Source organism: Callorhinus ursinus, unplaced genomic scaffold (genome assembly GCF_003265705.2).
Source record: "Callorhinus ursinus isolate GAN/ISIS: 27379988/994484 unplaced genomic scaffold, GSC_fseal_2.0 scaffold2, whole genome shotgun sequence".
NCBI classification, from domain to species: domain Eukaryota; kingdom Metazoa; phylum Chordata; class Mammalia; order Carnivora; family Otariidae; genus Callorhinus; species Callorhinus ursinus.
In genome coordinates, this window is record NW_027397064.1 from 53,661,849 (window position 1) to 53,685,427 (window position 23,579).

The 23,579-nt window shown below is 42.4% G+C and overlaps 1 long non-coding RNA gene across 4 annotated transcripts in view; it reads left to right on the forward strand.

Annotated features, from left to right (window-relative positions):
- The first annotated feature begins 79 nt into the window (after nt 1-79).
- Nucleotides 80-23,579, forward strand: part of LOC112807054 (uncharacterized) — a 124,628-nt gene continuing 101,128 nt past the window's right edge. The window contains exons 1-4 of one of the 4 annotated variants that reach the window (XR_012375091.1): nt 80-586; nt 1,227-1,389; nt 1,757-1,978; nt 22,046-22,162. This is a non-coding gene — a long non-coding RNA (uncharacterized lncRNA). The remainder of the gene's footprint in view (nt 587-1,226; nt 1,390-1,756; nt 1,979-22,045; nt 22,163-23,579) is intronic. The other 3 variants (XR_012375090.1, XR_012375088.1, XR_012375089.1) reach the window with 3 other exon arrangements.

The following is a 23,579-nucleotide window of genomic DNA, read 5'->3' on the forward strand; positions in this document are numbered from 1 at the left end:
AGGGGCGAGTTGGGAATGGGGCGTGGCCAACTGGGCGCGAAGAGAGAATGGACGAGCGGGTTGGCCGGCTAGGAGCGGGGGCGGGCCGGGCTGCGGGAGCGCGCGGGCCTCGCCAACTTCCAGTGCGGTGCCGCCCTTTCCGCCGTTCGCGCTCGGGCTGCTGCGGTGACGCCAGCTCGGACTCAGCCAATGGCGAGCGTCCACGTCGGGAGAACGCCTTGTGACCGCTCGTCACCGGAGGAAAAAAAGCCTTTCTCTTTCTTCTCGCGTTTCTTTCCCCTCCCCCACGTAGGCCTCCCGGTGTTCATTTACGAATTCATTTCTTTCCCGTACCTGAATAAAACCCCGCTTTTCTCTCTTGTACTTAAAGGTTGCAAGAAAGTCCTCTGGCCCCCTCTGCATCTCCTCACACGTTTCCGGATGCCGGAGACCAGTTTCTGTGACTCCGACGCCCACTGTGAGGGCCCGCACAGAACATTCCTGCGACCCCGACTTACATGAATCACGGGCACCTTGGAAAGGCCTCAAAAATGCGGCTGATATAGTGAAATTTCACCCTTAATGAGCTGAGGCAGAACTGGTCGAGGTCAGTTCATTAAGTGCTCACCGAACTCAAGAAATCTGTCGCCACTGTTTACTAACTTCTGCTTACTGTGGAAAGAGCTGAAGCAGCTGTTACCGCGGATTTAATTTAAGGAATGATTTACAAGATTTCTAAAAGGATGGCCAGATAGGCTTCCTATGTGCTAGTGACTTTTCCCTTAATGTTTCCAACTCGGTCTCGAAATACAACGAACGAGATAAAGCGTTAAAAACCAGAGAGCTAATAATCCTTTCTTGATAGAGCCAAGTAATTTTAAATCATTCGACCTTACTAAGCTTTAGTTTTTTTAATGAAAATGGGGGTGAAATTAGGTGGTCTCCAACACCTGTGAGAGCTGTAAATGATCTACGGATCCATATTTAAAAAGAGATACTGGTAAAAGCGACCACAATTTACAAGGCTCCCTGACCTGCTTAGAAACGCCCTGTATTTTAATGTAGCAGTCCTTAAGAGCAGCTCCTTTAGAATTGATCAAGCCCTCCCTTGGAAAGATTAGAAATCAAATCAAATATAAACTGCTTGAAAAACAGTTTGTGTTAACAAATAGGGAATGGTTTGGAGTTTGGAAAAGGGAACACAAAGAATAAGAATTTGTTGATATTTATCTACCACTGCCAAGCAGAACAGGTGTTTTATTTGGGAGACGTGAACAAGAAGTACTCTGTTCTGCGGCAGAAACCAGTCACCAGGCCTTAATATAACGTGGATGAAATAGTGCTCCAAACCAGCCTCCTCCTGTTACTATGATCCCGTATCACAAGCAAACCATTACGTATTCTTATCAGGTACTCCTGACAGCCAACAGTAGTGGTTAAGACGTTCAGAAAATGTATACCCTTAGTGTTTTGTTTATACATCAAGGCTTTGTGAGTTTGATTACTGTGATTACTGTGGAATAGTCATGCATAACTTCATCAATTCTGAGTACTTAGAAAAACACGAAGTTAAATACCTTAGGAAGATGGTATCCACACCAGGGTACCTAAGAGGCGCTTCAAGGGTGATCAAGAAGACTTATCTCTTGGCTTCACTATAGGGGATGTTTGTCTAGATGTTTCCTAACCAAGTTATTTCTAATCAATAATAACAATCATAATTTGCTATCATTCTTTCTTTTTTGAATTGTATTAAATTCTTTTTTTTTTTTTTTAGATTTTATTTATTTATTAGAGAAGAGCAGAAGGAGCAGCAGACTCTCCGCTGAGCAGTGATCCCGCCATGAGGTTCATCCCACGACCCTGGGATCATGACCTGAGCGGAAGGCAGACACTTCACCGACTGAGCCACCCAGGCGTCCCTGAATTGTATTAAATTCTTACATTCATATGAGAAACGATGGGAAATGTGCTACTAAATACTTCATCCAGGAGCATGGTATGTCAGTCCATTTATTCTCTTTTGTCCTTCAGTAAATGTAGATTCCTCTCTTTGGATTTGTCCAGGGTTGTTGTTCATCCAGACTCTGTGATTTTTAGACATTAGCTATTTTTTATGCTTTTGTCTAAGCTTGCCCTCCAGCCCTGCAGCCACACGGTATCTCATACAAATATCCATGCTGGAGTTCTTGACCCTGTTGGATACAGACTTGAACCTTGGCCGCTGTCTACCCCTGTAGCCCTGGCTCTCTTTGAAATGTGAGAGATAGAGGCACCTGGGTGGCTCAGTCATTAAGCGTCTGCCTTCGGCTCAGGTCATGATCCCAGGATCCTGGGATTGAGCCCCACATCGGGCTTCCTGCTCGGCTGGGAGCCTGCTTCTCCCTCTCCCACTCCCCCTGCTTGTTTCCTCTCTGTCTCTCTCTCTCTGTCAAATAAATAAATAAAATCTTAAAAAAAAAAATGTAAGAGAGAAAGAGTATATAGGGTGGGAGGCAGGGGACAAGGGTCCTAGGGTGAGATGAAGTGGCAGACACACTTTATAAATAATATCAGGGCCTCTCAACTTCTTTCATATCACAGCACATACAGAAAATGATAATTTTTGCACAGCACACTAGGTTACATAAACAAGATTTGGAAGCATCTAAACGATGGTAAAAAAAAATTCATAGCATTGTCTTTATATAATGATAAAATAAATTAGAATGTGTTAGAGAAGATATTAAAAATTGCATTTGAATAAATCAAATTTTTCCACATTTTTTAATGATCAACTTGGAACTTGTTTCTGTGAATATATTTTGATACTAGGTTTTATGGTTGAAGTGACTTTATGCAGTTTCTGATCTAAAATTTTTTCTTTAAGATTTTATTTATCTATTTGAGAGAGAGAGAGTGGGAGAGAGAGTACAAGGGGGGGGTGATGGGGGGGAGAGGCAGAAGGAGAAGCAGGCGCCCTGATGAGCAGGGAGCCCGATGTGGGGCTTGACCTGGGACCCTGGGATCACCACCCAAGCCAAAGGCAGAACCTCAACCAACTGAGCCACCCAGGTGCCCCGATCTAAACTTTTTAATGATAAACTTTTCATATTCCAAATAGTAATTATCAGTGAGGGACTCTGATCACATAAGTGGGTGATAAAATATTTAAAACCGTATTATACAACCATTCAGAATTTACAGTTATATGTAAAGAATAACTCTTCCTTTTCTTTTATTGACAGATGTAATATTGCAATTTCATAAGATAATGCAAATGGATTTGGAACCCAGTAGTGTATTTTTATATCTGGATTTCCACACTGAAACTCTAGCTTTCAGAACATGCATGCATTGTCAACAGCTAGCCTGGGCACCAAAAAAAGAGTGCATTGCTACAAAGGGTAGAAACAGCCACTATATGTTAAGAAAAATATTAAGGGCATTGCCTGGAGTTGAACCCACCGGAAACCCAACTCTGCCCAGGCTCCTTTTTCACCCTCTAACAGACTGCCCTTGAGACTGTGTGCTCTGCCCCTTGGATATCTGGATCACAAGCTTGAGCATTGGCTCCAACATCTCTCTGGTCCATTATGGGCAGTGAAGTGCTTTGCATATGGATGCCCATGCGATAGGCATCTCCTTGGCCATGCATACTCAGCAGGACTGTAACTGCTGGTTATTGTCCACAGTGCTTGCTGCTGCTTTGGCGTACATCCCAAACTGCTCTACACAGGCTGCTCTAAGGAGACCTAAACAAGGTGGCTCATGGCCAGAGCTACTGGCCCAGGGAGCTCTGGCTCTCCCTGACCCCTCTCAACTGCCCCATTGCAGGAGAGGTCAGTTCCTTAATCCACATTCAGGACACCAGCATGCCAAAGTTCAGTAGTTGTGAAGCACTACCTAGATTGTGTGCCTCATTTTATGAACAAGGAAGTTGTTCTGCAAATCAAAGAGTTAATTTTTTCTAAGATGAATAGCAAATTATGGCAGAGTCAGAACGAAAAGAGAATGGAAATGGATTGAAAATATTTTGGAGGGGCGCCTGGGTGGCTCAGTTGTTAAGCGTCTGCCTTCGGCTCAGGTCATGATCTCAGGGTCCTGGGATCGAGCCCCGCACCGGGCTCCCTGCTCCGTGAGAAGCCTGCTTCTCCCTCTCCCGCTCCCCCTTCTTGTGTTCCCTCCCTCGCTGTGTCTCTCTCTCTCTCTCTCTCTCTCTCTCTCTCTCTCTCTCTCTGTCAAATAAATAAATAAAATCTTTAAAAAAAATATTTTGGAAGAGGAAGGTTATTCTTAGAAAGGAGGAATCGTAATATACTATAAGCTTTGTTACCCACCACTATATTCAGAATATAATAATAGTTTTATTTTCCTAAAATCTTGGGTTTTTTTTTTTAATTGATTTTATTTATTTATTTGACAGACACAGCGAGAGAGGGAACACAAGCGGGGGTGGGGGGGGATTGGGAGAGGGAGAAGCAGGCCCCCTGCCAAGCAGGGAGCCCGATGCGGGACTCGATCCCAGGACCCTAGGATCATGACCTGAACTGAAGGCAGACGCTTAATGACTGAGCCACCCAGGCACCCCTAAATTCTTGTTTTTTTTTAATCTTGGTTTTTATTTTTTTAAATTTTTATTTATTTATTTATTTATTTATTTATTTTTTAAAGATTTTATTTATTTATTTGAGAGAGAGAGCACATGAGAGGAGGGAGGGTCAGAGGGAGAAGCAGACTCACTGCCGAGCAGGGAGCCCGATGCGGGACTCGATCCAGTGACTCCAGGATCATGACCTGAGCCGAAGGCAGTCGCTTAACCAGCTGAGCCACCCAGGCGCCCAAATCTTGGTTTTTAAATAAGGAGTATATAAAGTAAAACAAAACAAAATTCCACTTATGTTTTCTTCTAGACCTAATGAATACATTAAAAATACATGACTGTATATGGGGCGCCCAGGTGCCTCAGTCAGTTAAATGCCTGCCTTCAGCTCAGGTCACAGTCTCAGGGTCCTAGGATAGAGCCCCACTTGGGGCTCCCTGCTCAGCAGGAGTCTGCTTCTCCTTCTTCTTCTACCCCTCCCCTTGCTCGTGTGTGTGCGTGTGCTCTCTCTGAAATAAATAAATATATGAATATATATATGTAACCATAACTTTCATTTATACAAAAATATATCAAACTGTCCAGATTGATCTGAAGTTTTCATTTTACCCCCACTTAATAAGCTAGTCATTTATTGAACTCTATGTGCCAGGCACTGCTAAGTACTGGAAATTCATTTTAGTCACATTTTTTTAAAAGATTTTATTTATTTATTAGAGAGAGATTGTGTGCACATGCTTGCACATGTGCAAGGGGGGGAGGGGCAGAGGGAGTGAGAGAAGCAGACTCGGATCTTAACTGTCAGAGGCAGGGGCCTCATCCCAGGACCCTGAGATTAGGATCTGACTAAAGGCAGAGGCTTAACCAACTGAGCCACCCAGGCGCCCCTATAGTCACATTTTTGAACATGCACCATATACCAGGCACTGTTGTAAGCACCTTCTATTCCTGATCTCATTTAATTTGCTTAACAACCTTAGGAATAGGTCCTATTATCGCCATTTTTTAGGTGAGTAAACTAGGGCTTAGGAAGTTGAATAAATTGATCAGGGTCATATAGGCCCTACAGCTGAGGAGTTGAGGTGGAATGTTATGTCATAGGTGTTTGTGCATTTTAATATTCTTGAAAGTAACAACCTTTTCTTTTTTATTTTTTTAAAGATTTTATTTATTTGACAGAGAGAGACAGCGAGAGAGGGAACACAAGCAGGGGCAGTGGGAGAGGGAGAAGCAGGCTTCCCGCTGAGCAGGGAGCCCGATATGGGGCTCGATTCCAGGACCTGGGATCATGACCTGAGCCAAAGGCAGATGCTTAACGACTGAGCCACCCAGGTGCCCCAGTAACAACCTTTTCTTAAAAGATTTTCTGTCGTGTATCTGTCACATTCACTACCTCTTTCATCATGTCTCCAAAAACTACAAGAGTGGGTAACTCACAGTAGGCAATTCATTTGTTGTTGAATAAAAAAGTGAATGAAGGGTGCCCAGATGGCTGTCTGGCATCTGCTTTTGTCTCAGGCCATGATCTCAGGGTCCTGGGATTGAGCCCCACATCTGGCTCCCTGCCCAGTGGGGAGCCTGCTTCTAACCTCTCCCACTGCCTGCCGCTCCCCCTGCTTGTGCTCGCTCTCTTTCTCTGTCAAATAAATTTTTTAAAAAATCTTTAAAAATAAATAAGTGAATGAACAATGAATGAAATATTTTGGGTCCCCTTCATGAGTACCTATTGCATAATTTGTGGGCCTAGTGCAAAATGAAAATGCAGGGCCCCTTGTTCAAAAATTAGTAAGAATTTCAAGACTGTGACATCAGAGCATCAAGCCAAACCAGGACTCTCCAGAGCCTAGCACCCTGTGTGGAATGTCCTGTCATACACCCATGAGGCTGACCCTGGTGCCTAGCTGTAGTGCTCTGTCTAGAGTAGGCTCTTAATCTCTTAAGCAATTTGTTCACTTTTCATTTTGTGATGTATTTACACTTCCTCATCAGCCACTCATTGCTTAAGTGTTCATAATCTAGTTTGTGCCTCAGGCTTTGTAAATTCTTTCTTCAAGTCATAAATGATTATCTAATCATCAAATTAATTTTTCTATTCTCGGTGTTAACCCTTTGACTTAGTTCAAGCTGCTTTAACAAAATACCACAGATTGGGTAAATTTAAAAACATTTATTTTGTTACAGTTTTTGACTGGGAAGTCTATCAAGGGTGCCAGTATAGTTGGGTTCTTGTGAGAGCCCTCTTCCTCACTGCAGATGGCTTCCTTCTTGCTGTGTCCTTATATGGAAGAGAGAGAGAAAGACAGAAAACTCGCTCTTGTGTTTCTTCTTTATAAGGACACTAATCCCATCATGAGGACTCCACCTTAATGACTTGTCTCCTAAAGGCCTCATCTCCAAGTACCAACATATTGGGGATTAGGGTTCCAACATGAATTTTGGGGCAACACAAATATTCAATCCATAGCATACCTCCCTAACCCGGGGATTGACAATACTGCCTATCCCTCCTTTTTGGTGTTCCCCTACCTTGTCTTTATTAAGGACATTGATTCTCCCCTTCACTGTTCTCTCTGCTCCCCTCTGGATCCTTTCCTCCATTTCCTTCTCCCTCTGTTTCCATGAGATTTGTAACACTGAGAATCCTCGGGGATCTATACATGCTTCCCAGGAGGTAAAGTAGTGGTCAGTTCTGATAAGTGTGTTGAAATGATGGGATAGATCACAACACTCTCCTCCGCAACACACACAACACATACCCCGCAGGTGGGTGATTTAAAGGATGAGGTAATTTGATACTAGAAGTATTGATGAATGCACGCTGATTGTGCTCTCTCAGACAGGTCCCAGCTTGGAAGTTTGAAAAGGCTAAAAATCTTTGTAATAAGTCTTTTACAAATGACTTCCCTGGGGCGCCTGGGTGGCTCAGTTGGTTGGGCAACTGCCTTCAGCTCAAGTCATGATCCTGGAGTCCCTGGATCGAGTCCCACATCGGGCTCCCTGCTCAGCAGGGAGTCTGCTTCTCCCTCTAACCCTCCCCCCCTCATGTGCTCTCTCTCTCTCTCAAATAAATAAATAAATAAAATCTTTAAAAATAAATAAATAAAATGTTAAAAACAAAAACAAATGACTTCCCTGTGCTTCCCTTGTCACATCTTGTGGACTGGATATCTGTGATTTCACCTGTCTAGCATCTAGTTTCCTTCTAGTAATCACACTCTGATTTTCTTATGGAACTACCCACTTCTCATTCTTAGACTATAGGGTTCAGGTGGAGCTAGCTGATGGGACCCCTGACCACAGAAGCCCCATCTGACTTAGGCCTGGTCAGTTGGAACATTGCATCCCTTTGTAACTGCAGGAGTTTGCTCCTTGGTGAGTTACAAATAAAGGACTACACCAAATGGAATTATCACACAAAGGGAACTTTATTTGCAGCAAATAAGGAGATCACAGGAAATAACTTCCAAAGCTGTGACTCCCCAAGCAGGGGTGAGTGGGTTCTTTTTATTTAGGGTTAGGGTAAATATTCAGAAAGGGGAGTTTTATCATCATATGTAGAAGTGATAAGGTCATGCATGCATATTTAGGAAACATGCCTATACATGCATTGTATGTTATGTTAACGTCGTTTGTACTCCTCCTTGGGTGGAGATTTTAACATAATTATGTAGAGGTAACTGTCCAACACTCCAGGGCCCACCTGCAGAGGTCCATTTGTGGAGGTGTGAGTCAGTGGTTGAGTTCAAACTGGTCTAGGCCAGCAGGAGCTCTTCCTGTTGTTTGCCTCTAAAAGATAAGGTTAACATTCTTGTAAAGAAGAGGGTTGTTGGGGGTCTTGCTGGTGGCACCTCTAAGCTATAGTAATTGGTTCAAGATCGGGCAAGTGACTTATCATTCATTGATTCATTTATTCACTCAACAAATATTTATTGAGCACAAGCCATGTGCCTGAAAATGTTTTAGATGCAAGGGATACATCACAGGAAAAAAAAAGATAAAAGACAACATTCATGGAGCTTACATACAAACTGTGGGAGGCAGACAATAAACTAAATAAATTATATAGGAATAGAAAATAGCAAGTGCAGAGACCCTTGTTAAAAAGCAAAATTCAGGGCGCCTGGGTGGCTCAGTTGGTTAAGCAACTGCCTTCGGCTCAGGTCATGATCCTGGAGTCCCGGGATGGAGTCCCGCATCGGGCTCCCTGCTCAGCAGGGAGTCTGCTTCTCCCTCTGACCCTCTTCCCTCTCATGTTCTCTCTCTCAAATAAATAAATAAAAAATCTTAAAAAAAAAAAAAGCAAAATTCAACTGAGTAAATTTTAAAGGTCGAATTGGCTTTATTAAGCAATTCGTGAATTAGGGAGCATCCCACCTAGCAAGTAGAGGGGCCTCCTGTGAGTTGTACAAAATGGAAGGCTTTTATAGAAAGAAGTGTAGGGCAAGAAGTTATTAGCAGGGGCGCCTGGGTGGCTCAATCGTTAGGTGTCTGCCTTCGGCTCAGGTCATGATCCCGGGGTCCTGGGATCAAGTCCCACATCGGGCTTCCTGCTCAACTGGAAGCCTGCTTCTCCCTCTCCCACTCCCCCTGCTTGTGTTCCCTCTCTCGCTGTCTGTCTCTCTGTCAAATAAATAAATAAAATCTTTAAAAAAAAGTTATTAGCAAAAGGAAAGGATTGTTTCAGGCAAGGTCCTTTCCCTAGGAGGAATTCAGGGAAAGATGTCTTATTAGGTAGTTTACCTCATCTTCCTTTAGGGCGGTTGGAAAGGGCCTGAGTGACAGATTATTACCTTGGTGGTGCCTACCAGAAAATTCCAGATTTTGGCTTAAGATTCCACTCCTGGAGAAGTTTTGAAACTGCAATTAAGTCTTGATTTACTGTAGTGGGGCAAGTGACTCCATCTTGGGCCTGTGGCTTTCTTTTTAACATCCTGAAGTTGGGTCTTGTCGGGAGTATTTGAGCGGGGAAGTTCATTTGGTAGTAGAATGAGTGACGGGGTAGAGAACTAGAGTGAGATCAGAGATAATAAGAGATGTAATCATGCAGAACTTGTAGGACATTGTAAGAATTTTGGTTTTTACTGTGATAGGAGAAACCATTGGATAGTTTTGAGGCTTCAATTTTTACAGGATTGCTCTGAACTCAATCAGGTAAAGCATTTATCTTTGTTCATTAAGGTCTGTTTCTGGGGTTTTATCTTGTTCTCTTTTTTTGGGGGGGGGAACACATTTCTCTGTTTCTTCATTTTCTTTCCCAAGATTTTATTTATTGAGTGTGTGTGAGAGAGAAAGAGAGCAAGCATAAGTGGGGGGAGGGGCAGAGGGAGAGGGAGAAGCAGGCCCCCCACTGAGCAGAGAGCCCCATGTGGGACTCGATCCCTGGACCCCGGGATCATGACCTGAGCTGAAGGCAGATGCTTAACCAACTGAGCCACCCAGGCTACCTGTTTCTTCATTTTCCTTAAGTCTCTGTCACCTCTCCCAGTCTTGAGGGAATAGTCTTGTATAGGAGATGAACTTTATCGTTCCCTGCCCTGGCTCTTGATTGTCTTTCAAGTCTTTGTGATTGTCCAAATGGGAGCCAAATGTTAGAGTCAGGGAAATGTGAAACCAGAATGTTAGGTTAGTTAAACATGGACACTGGATTTATCCCTGATGACAGTAGGACTGGAGTCGAGAAGGAAACTGTGCTAGAAACGAGCCAGGTGTTAGTGATAAAGTTTTTGAATATAGGTGAACTTTGGTGGGGTCCGGAGCGGATGGCCAAGAAAGACTGAGATGTCTTCGGTGCATTTTAAATTAACATAGGGAAGTGAGAAAACATCTGGGCTAGAGATAAAAATATATGGAGAAAATAAGATGACTTTTTGTCGGAGTTGATGCTAGGTAGTTGAAAGAAGATGAAAGGTAAACTTTTGAGTCAGCAGAGCCAGCTTCTAATAGTAGCTGTGGAAATAGTGATATATTCTTTAAAGAGTTAACTGAGATAACCTGCACGAGTGTACCTACAACACAACACAGGGCCTACTTGGTATTTCACTAGATGGGAGGGATTTGGAAAGCCTCAGGTCCTCAAAGGAGACAAAAACCCAGTAGAGTGTTTGTATTAATCTCTGACCAATGCAGTTCAAATCCCACCCAGCGTGCATGGTAGGTAGAACTGAAATGACTGGGGCTAGAGGGACTCAGAACTGGTGAAGTTGAGGGTAAACTGTCAACTCCAATCCTCAGAGCCAAGGACAGACTTTTGAATGAGTCTGAGATGAATTGAGCATGAAATAAGAGCCAGGTGTTAGTGATGTAGTTTTTGAGAGCTTCTTTGGAGGTTCTAGCAGGGGAGCGCAGCTACTCGTATACCCTTGACCGAAGAACAGTCCTTTCCTCTATTGGGGAAGGTTGTCCTCTTCGACCGAGCGCGCAGCTTTGGGAGGGACGCACATGGAGCTGTGAGGGTGGAAGGGGACACCCGTCTAGCCAGCCAGATCGGCTGAATCAACGCTGGCGGTCAATGGGGTGACAGATGTCGCAGCCAGATCGCCCTCACATCCAGTGATGTAGTTTTTGTATATGTGTTGCCGAAGCGAGCACCAGTGATGTAGTTTTTGAATATAGGTGAGATTTGGTGGGGTCTGGGAGCAGACAGACGGCCAAGAAAGGATTCTTGAGACATCTTTGGTGCAAAATGGCGTTTTTTTGGTTTGTTTTGTTTTTAAAGATTTTATTTATTTGACAGAGAGAGACAAAGCAAGAGAAGAAACACAGCAGGGGGAGTGGGAGAGGGAGAAGCAGGCTTCCCACAAAGCAGGGAGTCTGACTCAGGGCTTGAGCCCAGGACCCTGGGACCATAACCTGAGCCGAAATCAGATGCTTAATGACTGAGCCACCCAGGTGCCCCCAAAATGGTGGTTTTTTTAAGCAAGGGGACAGGACCCGTGGGCAGAATGAGCTGCTGCTTCCACCCCTGCTCCCGGCTGCCCCAGGATTGTGGGGAGCAACTGATTACTATACTTTGGGTGGGGAGGAAGTAAAGATGGGGGAAGTACCAAAAGGATTTTCATATGCTAAAAGAAGACTCCTGAAGCCTGAGGCCTTGCTATTATTGTCAAGCCAAGGTTGTTTTTCCCTCTAGCAAGGCATTAACATTAAGACAGTTGGGAGCTTCTTGGAGGAACATTATATTCTGCCTGCCTCAAGTATTTGTCCATGGGCTGCAGGTTATAAGAACATTTAGTTTTGGGGCACCTGGGTGGCTCAGTTGTTAAGTGTTTGCCTTCGGCTCAGGTCATGGTCCCAGGGTCCTAGGATCAAGCCCCGCATCGGGCTCCCTGCTCAGCGGGAAGCCTGCTTCTCCCTCTCCCACTCCCCCTGCTTGGGTTCCTTCTCTCGCTGTGTCTCTTTCTGTCAAGTAAGTAAAATCTTAAAAAAAAAAAACCAAACATTTAATTTTATCTACATTTCCTTCTGCCTTTGTTTCCCACATTATTAGTAGGGAACCAGGCAGATGAAGTAAGAGGAAGGAGATGGAAGTCCTAGAAAGGGGGATTGACTTAATTTTGGTGGACAGTTTCCCCAGCTCAGGATTACTTCCCTCCAACTGGGAGTACTTTGTGTAACCATCTCGATGCGGCATTTCTTACTGTGGTATCTTGGTAGCTCTCCGCAGCCAGCCCTCAGTTTTATCTTAATTTCTCAACTTCAGTTTTCTACCACCAGCACCACTACTGTTCCCATCACCCTAATTTTGACTTACTTTTATTAATTTTAACATCATGTACCAACCTGGCTTCTTTGTGGATGAGAAATATCAGTGTACACACTGAATGAAAATAGTATCAAGTATAAGACTGTGAAGAAAAATTTGGGTGGGGGTTGCTGTCAGTACAGTTGGTCTCAGCTATTGTTTGGAAGAAAGTAACCTGATTGAAAAAATGAGATTAACATCCAAATTGACTGACAGACCTTTAATTCTCTCAGGGCTACTTTTTTCCCCATTTTTATTATAGAAATTAAAAAAAATACAGAAAAATGGAAAGAACTGTACAAAAATCACCTTTATATCTATACCAATTAGATTCAACAATTGATGATTATTTGCCATGTATTTTTTTGTTTCTGTATGGAAATACATTGCAAACATCATGACACTTTTCCCCTAATACTTTAGCCTGCATAACCTAAAAATAAGGACGTTCTCTTCTATAATCACATTGCCATGGGTTTTTTATTTATTAAATATTTTATAATCAGTTGCAGTCATTATTCCTTTTGATATGTAAATTGCCTCAGATTTGGCTTCTATGTCCTTTATGTCATGCTCCCATGTCCTTTTTTTTTTTTAAGATTTTTTATTTTTAAGTAATCTCCACATTCAACATGGGGCTCAAACTCACAACTCCAAGATCAGGAGTCACACGCTCTACCAACTGAGCCAGCGAGGCATCCCATGCCCCCATGAGCCTTAAAGAGTTTACTTGAATTCTCTCTCAGGTGCATTTGAATTTTATTAATCAAAACAAACTGTAGATGGTGAAATTTTAGGCAATATGTAGAAAGATTGGGAGATGAGGAAAGGGAGAAACTGGCCTATAGACATGTAAGCCAGCAAGATTGTCCTTAGAGTCAGCCAGCCTAGGCTCATCTTGACCTGGGCAATCTTTCCTTCCTTCACATTCACACATTTTCACCAAAAGCGCCATTGTTTTTCAGAATTTATTGGCAACGGGAGGCTGAAATTACCATGTGAATGTTTTTCACTTGTTTGTAAATTAAGAACTTCCTATATATCTGTGTAGAAAGAGTCAAGAAAACATGACCCACTAAAAGAGGGAGGTTCCTGATTGGCTTAGCCAGTAGAACATGCAACTCTTGATCTCGTTGGGGTGCTGCGTTTGAGCCCCACATTGGATGTATAGAGATTACTTAAATAAATAAATAAATAAACACTAATTTTAAAAAATTTAAAGGGAAATACTCATCAGTAGCAATATGGGACCTTAAATGAGGAAAATACGTAGTTAAAAATAAGACAATAGGTCCAAAAAAAAAAAAAGATAATAGGTCCAAAATGGATTCATTTAGGCTAAATCCTACATCACTAATCCAAGACTGAATCACAGTTTCACTCATTCAGAAATGGACTCCTAAACCAGTCAGTCAGGAATCAACCAAATCAGCACTATTTATAGGTCCTATGCCTGAGAGGACCCAGCCATCCACTAAAGGAAAGTAATCTTGTGATAACCAACCAGCTCTTTTGCCCAGCATAACTTCCTCCTGTCTGCTCCCTCCTGTCTATAGAAGTCTTTGATTTTGTACAGCTCCTTGAAGTGCTGTTCTGTCTGCTAGATTGGATGCTGCCCGATTTGAATCGATTTTGCTCAAATAATCTCAACATTTTTAATATGCCTGTATATCTTTTAACACATGTTAATGTGTATAATGATGAGAGACTTCTGACTGAGATGCTGAGAGAGCACACCTTTGGGGCCATCCACACACAGACATCTGGTTGCCCCACACCTTGTTCCTTCATGGCCTTCTGAGCTCACATGGACAACAAATCCCACAGCTTTGTGTTATCTTAGCTATCCCAAGGGAGAGCCGTGCCTTAAGAAATTTTCTTGTGGGGCGCCTGGGTGGCTCAGTTGTTGGGCATCTGCCTTTGGCTCAGGTCATGATCTCGGGGTGGTAAGATCAAGCCCCGTGTCGGGCTCCAAGCCCAGCGTGAAGTCTGCTTGAGATTCTCTCTCCTTCTCCCTCTGCCTCTCCCACTTGTGCTCTCTCTCTCAAATAAATAAATGAATCTTTAAAAAAAATCAAAATAGAATAAAATGTAGGTGTAAGAAGAGGCAGATTATTAAGGGTGGGCATCATTCCCTTTATTCCCTTAATAGACATTTTTCTCTGGCATTTTATTTATTTTCACTGTGGTAAAATATATATAACATAAAATATATCGTTTTAGCCAATTTTAAGTGTACAATTCAGTGACATTACATTCACAGTGTTGTGTAACCATCACTGCTATTTCCAAAATTTGTCTTTTACTGCAGCCAGACACCCTGTACCCACTAAGTCAAAACCTCCCATTCCCCCTTCCTCCCATTCCTGGTAACCTCAAATTTACTTTCTGTCTCTATGAACTTGTCTGTCATTTTTAAGGTGGTTTTTTTTTTTTTTAAAGATTTTATTTATTTATATGAGAGAGAGAGGACTAGCAGGGGAAGGGGCAGAGGGAGAAGCAGACTCCCCGCTGAGCAGGGAGCCCTACTTGGGGCTTGACCCCAGGACCCCGGGATCATGACCTGAGCTGAAAGCAGATGCTTTTTTTATTTTTTGACAGAGAGAGACACAGCGAGAGAGGGAACACAAGCAGGGGGAGTGGGAGAGGGAGAAACAGGCTTCCCACAGATCAGGGAGCCCAATGAGGAGCTCGATCCCAGGACCCTGGGACCATGACCTGAGCCGAAGGCAGACGCTTAACGACTGAGCCACCCAGGCGCCCCTGGAAAGCAGATGGTTAACAAACTGAGCCACTCAGGCACTCCTTATCTGCCATTTTTTAAAAGGTGAGCTTTGGTGGCTATGTGGTTAGGAAATGGCTTAAGGAATGCAGAGGAACAAGACTTAACTCTTCCTTCTGGTAACTCAAAGGGATTAACTTGGAAAACCATCACAGTGTCCTTCTCTTTTGCTTTTCTCAAAATGCAGTATTTGCTCTCATTAGCAGAGGCGTTGATCTAGCTGGCTGAACTGGGAAATTTGAGATGGAAAGGACACAAAAAGAAAAATCTACATGATATTCAGCTTTGGAAAGCAAAATAGTATTACGCATGTCAGTAGGCTTGCAGGCTGAATTTTTATCTTGAGAGAATTTTTTTCTAAATCCTTTTATTATTCACTGGTTGAAGCAGGAGGGACCAGCTCATAAAATTCTGTGGTATAAAGAGAGGATACTCGTCTGTTTATATTAATAAAACCACAAATCTTGCTGCTCAATGGCAGAAAGGGGGAGTACTTAGGTTAAGGTTGCCTGCAAATAACAAAAATACTCCAGGTAAGAGTAAACAAGGTAGAAGTTTGTTTCTCCATCATATTCCAGAAGTCTTTTTTTTAGTTCACAAGGTTGTACAAATCTGGCATAGCATTCAATAAGACTTGGAGACTTAGACTCCTTCAGTCTTCCTATCTGCTATATTTCACACTAGAAATTTAATCTACATTGCAGCCAGTAAGCAGACTGAAACAGGGAGTGAAGGGTACATCACCTTTAAGGACGTTTGCTGCAAACTGCTTATACAATGTGTGTTCTTTTTTTTTTTTTTTTAATTTTATTTATTTATTTGAGAGAGAGAGAGAGAGAGAGAATGAGAGATAGAGAGCACGAGAGGGAAGAGGGTCAGAGGGAGAAGCAGACTCCCCACTGAGCGGGGAGCCCGATGCGGGACTCGATCCCGGGACTCCAGGATCATGACCTGAGCCGAAGGCAGTCGCTTAACCAACTGAGCCACCCAGGCGCCCTACAATGTGTGTTCTTATCCCATTGAACAAAACTTTGTCACATGGCCATAACTGACTGCAAGGGAGCCAGGAAATAGGAGCTGTCATTATGGGAGGAGGGACGTACAGATATTGGGGAATAACTAGCACTTTCTGCAACAAAAGAGAGGTAGTTTGAAGAATGAGACTTCCAAGGTAGAGGGCAGTACTGAGTGGAAGGCCATGAGCAGGGTTCTGGGCAGCTCAAAGGCAACCCAGTAGGAGGGAATTGAGTGACAAGAGTAGGTTAGTTGTGAGTATGTCAAGAGGCTGGGAAATGGTTTTTGTTAGCTGAGAAAGTAGCAAATGTTCTTTATCTTATCATTTTGGCTAAGACGAGTCATGTCCTGTCTTTACTACAAATTGTATGTGAAAAGACTGCTTAAGAAAATGAGTCCCAGAAGGGAAGGGAGCCTGATGGGTATCTCTCTTCACCAGCTGGGCCTAAAGAGCCTGAAGGTAGGGTTAAGGCTAGTAGGAAAGACCTTAACCAGACCTCGAAGACCGGGCCTGGACCTCTGGCCTGCTGAGGGAACTGGCTCTGGTGAGCAGCAGCAGGTGAAGGTGTATATTTTGGGATGCACACAGCTCTGATGCCTTCAGTTTGAGAGGGGACTGCTTTGCTCTGACATTTAATTTATGCCACATGGGCACAGAGGCCACATATACAGTGATTTACAGCAAGGATTTGGTATCCAGACTGTGTAGTTTTGAACCCCAGCACTACCCCTTGCTATCTGTAACTTTCCTATATGAAAGGAGGTACTAAATACACCTTCCTCGTACTATATGATTACAGGATGTAAACAAGACCGAAGATATATTATTATTGTAAAGTTCCGTATGGTTGGTCCTACCAAATTGAGATTATTTGCCTGTATCTATAAACAACATCATTTGAGATTCTACTTTGTTCTACAGCTCTGTTAGTGTCTCTCCTATTATGTCAGAATTCTTACAAGTGGTGCTGTTTGGGTTTTTTACAAGGTTTTTGTAAGTTTCTTGTAAGGATTAATTTAATTAAAATATGATATATAGGGGGGGTGCCTAGATGGCTCAGTCGTTAAGCGTCTGCCTTCAGCTCTGGTCATGATCCCCGGGTCCTGGGATCTAGCCCCGCATCGGGCTCCCTGCTCTGAGATTTTTATTTTATTTTATTTGACAGAGAGAGACACAGCAAGAGAGGGAACACAAGTGGGGAGTGGGAGAGGGAGAAGCAGGCCCCCCGCGGAGCAGGGAGCCTGATGCGGGGCTCGATCCCAGGACCCAGGGATCATGACCCCAGCCGAAGGCAGATGCCTAACAACTGAGCCACCCAGGTGCCCCAATAAATAAAATCTTAAAAAAACACAACAACATGATATATAGAAAAACTCAAAATAAATTTAGCTGTTAGTATTTTTTTATTTTTATTTTTTTAAAGATTTTATTTATTTATTTGAGAGAGAGAGAATGAGAGAGAGAGAGCACAAGAGGGAAGAGGGTCAGAGGGAGAAGCAGACTCCCTGCTGAGCAGGGAGCCCGATGTGGGACTCGATCCTGGGACTCCAGGATCATGATCCGAGCCGAAGGCAGTCGCTTAACCAACTGAGCCACCCAGGCGCCCCTATGTATTTTTTTTTTAAAGATTTTACTTATTTATTTGATAGAATGAGAAACAGAGAGCACGAGAGGGAAGAGGGTCAGAGGGAGAAGCAGAGCCCCGGCTGAGCAGGAAGCCCGACGCGGGACTCGATCCTCGGACTCCAGGATCATGACCCGAGCCGAAGGCAGTCGCCTAACCAACTGAGCCACCCAGGCACCCAGCTTTTAGGTATTAATATTATTATGTCTCAGAACAAAATGGAGAAAAATATCTGAAAAAATGGAAGTTTTTAATTTATTTTTAAGATTTTATTTATTTATTTGTCAGAAAGAGAGAGCACAAGCGGGGGGAGTGGCAGAGGGAGAGGGAGAAGCAGGCTCCCTAGAGAGCAGAGAGCCTGATGCAGGACTCGATCCCAGGACCCTGGGATCATGACCTGAGCCCAAGGCAGAGGCTTAACCAACTGAGCCTCCAGGCGTCCCCAAAATGGAATTTTTTTAAAAAGGAGTTTACTTAGGCTCTGGATATAGGTATTTATTTTCATCATATTGATGTAGGGTGATGTAGATGGTGATAACCTATAATCCTTGCAAAAGTTAGTAGATGAATAAATATGCTTTCAGTTGCATCATCAATTATGCAACAGAAATGACCTTAAATCCATAAGATATGATAAACACAAGTGGGGTGAAGACTGCATTAATGAATTATTTTTACAGTTGAGCAACATAAAATCAAACAATGTTATTCTGCTGTTTATATCACAGATGTGTGCTTTTGGTTGGTCCCTTGTAACAATTATGACAATCACAAAACTGAAAGTAGAAAACAAAGTGCAGGGGCACCTGGGTGGCTCAGTTGGTTAAGTGTCTGCCTTCTGCTCGGGTCATGATCCCAGAGTCCTGGGATCGATTCCTGTATCGGCTCCCTGCTCTGTAGGGGGCCTGCTTCTCCCCCTCCCTCTGCCTGCTGCCCCACCCCACTTGTTCTCTCTCTCTCTCTAATAAATTAATAAAATTTTTTTTAAAGATTTTATTTATTTATCTGAGAGAGAGAGCACGAGAGGGAAGAGGGTCAGAGGGAGAAGCAGACTCCCTGCTGAGCAGGGAGCCCGATGCAGGACTCGATCCCAGGACTCCAGGATTATGACCTGAGCCAAAGGCAGTCGCTTAACCAACTGAGCCACCCAGGCGCCCCAAATTAATAAAAATCTTAAAGAGAAAACAAAGTGCAATTCAGATTGTTCTCAGGAGTAAATGTAAGAGAACAAAGCAGGACCCCTAGTACAAAATCGGACATTATAGGAAATACACTATAAAGTTTATAGGGACAAAGTAAATACAACCCTGAATGTCTTCTTTTTTTCCACCATTTCCTTTTTACAAGATATAAGCAAACTCCATGTTGAACTTCTAATGATAATACATCTCTGGATTTGTTTATATCCTGTAGTTTATTCACAGAGTATGCTGACCAGCATATTCTGTGTATTTACTTGAAGCTTACAATATCAATGGTGAATTCTATTCCTTCCAAATACTACCATGGTCTTTTAAAGCTGTAGTTGGGGGAGCCTGGGTGGCTCAGTCGGTTAAGCGTCTGCCTTTGGCTTGGGTCATGATCTCAGGGTCCTGGGATTGAGTCCTGCATCAGGCTCCCTGCTCACTAGGGAGCCTGCTTCTCCCTCTCCCTCTGCCGCTCCCCCTGCTTGTGCTCTCTCATGCTCTCTCTCTGTCAAATAAATAAATGAAATCTTAAAAAAAAATAAAATAAAAAATAAAGCTGTAGTTGTATTATTCTAAATACTATTAGATGTATTAGAAAAGCCAGATTAATTATTTTTAGTTTATATCTCAGATTTCTTCAATTTTTATTATTTTAATTATCTATATGTTGTAATTACATTTCTACTGTCATCTGATTTAAGGGACATTTCACCAATTTAGATTTAAAGCAGTTTTTTTTTTAAAGATTTTATTTATTTATTTGAGAGAGAGAGAATGAGAGATAGAGAGTACGAGAGGGAAGAGGGTCAGAGGGAGAAGCAGACTCCCTGCCGAGCAGGGAGCCCGATGTGGGACTCGATCCTGGGACTCCAGGATCATGACCTGAGCCGAAGGCAGTCGCTCAACCAACTGAGCCACCCAGGTGCCCGATTTAAAGCAGTTTTAATAAGTTGTAGAAATAAAATTTATATATCACTCCATTAATATTGTTTTAAATTTGAATTTCTCAAGCATTAACTATTTCTATTAGGTATAAGACAATTTGAAAAGCAGAAACTTATTAAATAATAGAGCAATAAATATGTTTTTTTGGGGGGGAGAGAAGGTTCAAAACAGCTTAATAAATCATTTGGCATGAAGCACCTCAAAATGTGCTAACATGTTCAGAACATTTAATTCTGTGTATCTGAGGGGGAATTTCACATATTTTGATTCCCCAATTTGAAATGATTTTGAGTTTTTTCTCTTTTTGGCTAAAAAAATGACCTTGATTTCTCAATTTTGGAATTACACATTCCTTAGTCTAGACCTTATAATAAGTAATGAAGACAAACTGGTCACATATTGGTGTAACTGCTAAAGTTAAAACTGTCAATAATCAGAGTTAAATCTCTAAGAAGTAGAAAACTGACTCTCCTTTAGCGAATACTGCTATTTCCTGAAAGGTAGAATATTGTAACATGGTGTAGCTGATGGGGGTGGGTAAGCTCGCCTCCAGCTGGTTGGTGCTCCTTGCTTCCCCAGTCTCCCTGGGTCTCCCAGTCTGCCTTCAGGAAGCACTTTGAGTAGGTTAATTCCAGGCCAGGCACTCATATCAGTGTTCCTGGTAAACTAGCAGTATAAAACATTGTAAACCAAGACCTCAGATGGTCCATGAAGTCCTTTCAAGTGCTGCTTCCTGTTTAACTCTCTACCACAGGTCAAGCCAGCCCTACAGGCAGTCACTGGGGGTATATCCCCAGTTGTCTTAGCTTCTTCTCTTTTTGGAAGTAAGGAACAGAAATCTAATTAATTCAAATAAAAGGGGTGGGGACATGTGATAGCAAAGATCTCACAAAATCAAACATAGTCAGACTTCATGGGAAATAAGGCTGTAAACTGAAGCTATCAGGAACCAAGGAATCTATATTCTTCCTTTTTCTGTCTCACTGGGGCCAACTGGTGTTTCTGCTTCCTTTCTCTTAGCACATCTCCTCCATTTTCCTCTTTCATGTAGCTGACACATTAACACACCTGTTCCTGAAATGGCAGGCAGTCTCCAAGTCTGACCTATCAGTATAGCTACCTTCAGGCTTTCCATGTCTGTTCAAAATATTTGAAAGGGGTAGCAGTGAGGGGAAAGAGACAGAATATGATCTGATTTGGGAAGCCAGTGAATAGACTAGTTTTACCTCAGATAGCTGTCTTTGAGCCACCAACCTTGGTTGTAGGACTCCTGGATGTTAAAGATCAGTCTTGGGGCGCCTGGGTGTCTCAGTCATTAAGCGTCTGCCTTTGGCTCAGGTCATGATCCCAGGGTCCTGGGATGGAGCCCCACATTGGGCTCCCTGCTCGGCCAGAAGCCTGCTTCTCCCTCTCCCACTCCCCCTGCTTGTGTTCCCTCTCTCACTGTGTCTTTCTCTGTCAAATAATTAATAAAATATTTAAAAAAATCAATCTTATTCATCACAGCAAAGAAAATGTGAAGATGAAATGTGAAGCCAACTGGAAGATCAATGACATTTGAGAATAGTAACAATTACTACATTTTCATCCTCCTTTATATTTTCTCTTAGTATGCTAGCTAGATTTTATGATATTCAGTTGGTTAGAGCTTAAACACTTTTTTTTTTTTTTAAGATTTATTTGACAGAGAGAGAGGGAGTACAAGCAAGGGGAGCGGGAGAGGGAGAAGCAGGCTTTCTGCTGAGCAGGGAGCCTGATGCGGGGCTTGATCCCAGGACCCCAGGATCACGACCCGAGCCGAAGGCAGATGCCTAACAACTGAGCCACCCAGGCGCCCCAGAGCTTAAACACTTTGTAGGAGCAATATTGACACAAGAGAGATGATCTCTATTTCTCTGCCAGGTGAGGATATGGCAATATTGCTGCCATCCGCAAACCAGGAAGAGGGCTCTCAACAGACATCAGATCTGCTGTACCTGGATCTTGGACTTCCTAGCCTCCAGAACCATAAGAAATGAATGTCTGTTGTTTAAGTCACCTACTCTGTAGTATTTGTTGTAGTAGTCCAAACTAAGATAGGCAAATAAGATCTAATAAGGTTATTTAAAGGTTTTTCTCTTGATACTTGATAATTTTAACAAACGTGCACTGGATTGACACGTAACTGTGAGTGTGTTGCTTATGTTCTAGGGACTTCAGTTCTTTGGAGTTACTATAATTCACTTCATAATAATGAAGTTCCAGATATATTCAACACATCAAGAAAGCATTGCCTGATTGGATTTCAGAAAGGATTCTACACCTCAGGTATTTCAGTTCATTGTTTCTATGATGATATTATTCACCTCTAACTTTCTTTATATTTATGAAATTTTATTATAATAAATCTTAGAATATTAGACCTGGAAGAAATATTAGAAATTATGTAGTCCAATTCCCTCATTAATTAATACCATATTTTATCCTTCTAATTATTGGTATACCATATTGAGGTAGCAAAAACGAATAAGAAAAATCTGGAACTACATCAGATGAAGTGCTTTTTGGAAAGGAAACAAAACTCAAATGAGGCCTTATCTTTATCAATAAAGCTTTACTCATTTACCCCATAATTATTACCTAATAGATTTTTTATAAAGGTTTTATTTATTTATTCAACAGAGAGAGAGAGAGCACAAGTAGGCAGAGCGACAGGCAGAGGGAGAGGGAGAAGCAGGCTCTCCACTGAGCAGGGAACTGGATATGGGGCTCGATCCCAGGACCTGATCTGATCGATCATGACCTGAGCTGAAGGCAGACACTTAACGACTGAACCACCCAGGCGCCCCGACCTGATAGATTTTTAAAATTTGAAATAATCATAGTATTCACAGATATGAAATAAGGTGGCCATGTTTATGGTTTCTGTTACAGGAAAGAAAACCAAATTTTAGGTGATTCTCCTATATTCGTAATTAGTTGAGCCTCAAATATACGCAGACATTATATGGATCACTGATGTTGAGATTTTTCTATGTAGACAAATTTGAAAAACTTATTTTAGTCTTACCATAAGTTTTGAATAGTATGCTGTTTGATAAAGGAAAGCTTCTTTCTTTTTTTTTTTTAAGATTTTATTTATTTATTTGAGAGAGAGAGAATGAGAGAGAGAGCACATGAGAGGGGGGAGAGTCAGAGGGAGAAGCAGACTTCCCACCAAGCAGGGGGCCCGATGCGGGACTCAATCCAGGGACTCCAGGATCATGACCCGAGTCGAAGGCAGTTGCTCAACCAACTGAGCCACCCAGGCGCCCAAGGAAAGCTTATTTCTATACTTATTAATATTTGTAGTGCCCTGATGGACAAGGCACCATCTCAGCTGTAAGAAGAATGTGTTCTGAAGTCCTCAAGCTAAAGTCCTCAGGCCCAAACATTTCAGTTTTGTTGGTGTTTTAGTGACCACACACCTTTGAGAACTGAAAGGAGTCTTTCAGCATAGCAATGGAAAGGACAGACAGCAGGCTATTTTTAGTTGCCAAGAACATCACATTCTAGCCAATACATTTTTTTACATGATAGTGTCAGCCAAGTCAAGGGTGTCATTAAAGTATCCCTTAAAGTGTGGAGCAGATTGTTTCTAAAAAGTGTTCATAAAGTCAAACTCCTAAGTAATTAAAAAAAAATTAAAAAGAGATATCTAAAATTAAAAAAAAATTTTTTTGCTTATTCCTTTGAGAACTTTGCT